At 41.7% G+C, this 2,858-nt stretch overlaps 1 long non-coding RNA gene across 1 annotated transcript; it reads left to right on the top strand.

The window, feature by feature from the left end:
- Nucleotides 1-800: 800 nt before the first annotated feature.
- On the top strand, nucleotides 801-2,114 carry LOC104853259. Its single transcript, XR_777731.1, has 4 exons — nucleotides 801-903; nucleotides 1,209-1,268; nucleotides 1,696-1,747; nucleotides 2,044-2,114. It is a non-coding gene; the product is annotated as an uncharacterized LOC104853259 (long non-coding RNA).
- The last annotated feature ends 744 nt before the right edge of the window (nucleotides 2,115-2,858 follow it).

The raw sequence follows: 2,858 nt of genomic DNA, 5'->3' as shown, positions 1-2,858 counted from the left end.
TTGGTGAGATCAAATCAATGCTGAAACAGTGAGCATTGATGAAGTGATTCTGCCAATGTGTTTGTGCTTGCTCTGGCCCTGTTCAAGGAACTGTAAGCACAGGAGACTTTGCAGGTGCTGGGTAGTAAGAGGGATTGGAGCCTGGAGACAGGACTGTTTCCCTGGCCTCATCCCTGACTCTAGGTACAATTCCAGTGTCACTCAGTAGTTTTTGTGGGGAGGATTACAATGCTCTTTGGCTCTACACCTACTTCCTCTTCTTACTAGTTGAGAGAAAGAAGTTCTCCAAACCCTCACAGTCTGAGGCTGGCTTTGTTTTACTGCCATGAAATGTCTTCTTCACAGAATGACTAGAAAGAGGGAATACACGTTTTTTGGGGGATGTTGGAAGTCCTTTAATTGCTTTAAGCTTACATAAGACAGCATTACAATTGTGGGAAGTATGATTTTTGGTTTTATTTATAACTTACAATTACTGCATTACAGAAAAAAGAATTGCTATTATCCCTTTCAGTGAGAACTGTGCACTGTCTAGAGAACTCTCACTGGGATGAAGAGTTATCATTTACCTCAGCAGACATTTTTGTTTTTATATATGTATGTCATTAATGATTTTTGTAAACACCTCAGTTACCCTGTGTTCAGCATACTGTTGAGCAAATAATTTGTCACTCATGATATTAAATATGAAATTAGGATTGATGTATAGGACTCCAAGTCGTTGATCATACTGTATACCTCTCAGTGTTGACCATGGAGATTTTCTAATATCTCTTCCAGAGAAGACAGCATTTCTTCCTTCTGTTCAGCTTTAGCCATGTAACTGTGATGAGTGGAAACATTGGTTTTCTCCACTGTTACACCCATGTGTCAATGATGGTGCAATCCTCCCAATTGCTTTTGGTAAGCATCCTACTTTTATGTGGGGAACCTTAGCCATAATGCAATTTTTAGCTTTCCAAGATAAATGAAGAGGCCAGAATCCTTGTTAATATCCATATAATTATTGAATATTAGATCATCTACAGGTTCTCTTTCAAGGGAGAAATAATTTTCTTTCAGGATTTTCTCAAAAACAACTGCCCCCAGAACTCAGCAATTAAATCAAAAGAGCCAAACAGTCCAACACAGTGACCTTCACAATACGTGTGCTGTATAAAGGGTACATGCATGGATTAAGTCAGAATTCTCTGATGTCATTTTCACAGGGATATACATGACACAGTAAGCATCACAGTATGATCAGGTGGATGCATACAGACATCCGGGTAAGTGTGGATTTCTGCCCAGGCCTCCAATGAAATCCTGCCATGTCCACATGCATTAGTAAGTGACAACGACATGTTTTGGCATTCGTAGCCCCCTGTGTGAAGTTGCTTCAGAAATAATGGAATCCACAGCAGTGGTACTCTTTGGGAGTGGACACTTAGCATGTGTGAGGTCAAATAGAAGGTGAAACTGAGCACTGAAAAGATTGTTCAGTTTTTGGTGCTTGTTGTATCCAAGCCTAAGGAGTAGTAGTAAAGGAGAGTTTGCAGGTGTCCACTTAGGAGAGGTTTGAGTATGGGAACAGGATTGTTTTCATGCAGTCATCCCAGCATCTAGGTACATTTCCAGGGTGATTCAGTGGTTTTCATGGTAAGTGAAGTGCTGATGGACCTTACAATGATATTTTCTTCTGCGTGTATTCTGCAGGTTCCTTCAAGGGAAAATGAGAAGACTGACTGGAACCTGATGCAAGTGTCAGGTAAGAATCAGGATATTGTTACTTCATTGGACTCCAAGTGATGGCCTATTTTTAGATGTGAGGAGGAGAGGGTTGTGCAAGATGTTCTCATGACTGCTAGCCATGCATCTTTTAGTGAGTTGTTCAGAGTTTATGCCACATTCATCGTTGGGGCTTTTAAAAATTAATAGATTGACTATTGATGGTGAACATCTGATATTGCCCTCTGATATTGTCGTGCTTCTTGCCTTTCTCTCTATTATGCAGAGGCTATTACTTACCTGGCAGTATTTTGACATGTATTTTTTTTCCACTAGGGCAGTAAGCAGGGCATGAGGTCATGGTGCCAGTGTGGTTCCCTGAGACAGGATTTGGAGCAGATTGGGAGATATCTCCTCAGTGGCACCCATTAACATTGCAGGACTAGTTTGTTGACATGAAGGAGGGACAAGCATGGTAATCGTGATGGACCCTGAATAATAGAATGACCTGAGAGTCATACAGGTACACATGGAGAAGAATCTCTTGTGCTTCCTTTGCAGGAAGGGAGTCCAGAACTCACTTTCAGCCTTGAGAGGCCTTCTTGGTGGACCTCAGTAGGATCCATATAAGGACAGCCATGGAACTTGACTGCAGCAATGGAAGGAACTATCCATAGCCTTCAATATGTGATATTGGGTTCCCTGTTGTGAGGTTGTAGGGTAGTGGGGTTGTTGTGACCTTGCTTTAGGTGCAAGAGCCCAGGAGAGCAATGAAGGAGGAACTGAGCCAATTCACTAACCATGAATTTTCTCTTCACCTACAGTGCAGGATAATGAATGCTGACATCCTGTATACCCTGGGAGTGCTTATGCCTTTTTCCACTGCATTGTGATGGACCAGTCCACCCAGCATGATGAACAGAATTCTTTGCAGGTCAGTAATTGAAGAGAAAGAGTTTCAAGAAAAAAGTCTTGTTGAGATTAGATTAAATAAAGTCAATGTGGTCATAGGCCTAAGCTATCAGTGATGTCCCACATCCTTCAAGTTCATAGGTAGTTGAGAATGTGTCCCTTGACATTCTTGGCCACATGTTCACCAGAGCAAAGTATGGGCTGTGTGATACGGTTTCACATGGTGTTGTTGAACTTTT

The sequence above is a fragment of the Fukomys damarensis genome, unplaced genomic scaffold (genome assembly GCF_012274545.1).
Source record: "Fukomys damarensis isolate Sample0158 unplaced genomic scaffold, DMR_v1.0_HiC HiC_scaffold_39, whole genome shotgun sequence".
NCBI lineage: Eukaryota > Metazoa > Chordata > Mammalia > Rodentia > Bathyergidae > Fukomys > Fukomys damarensis.
The sequence above is the reverse complement of the archived record's forward strand: the minus strand, read 5'-3'. Positions and strand labels throughout refer to the sequence as shown.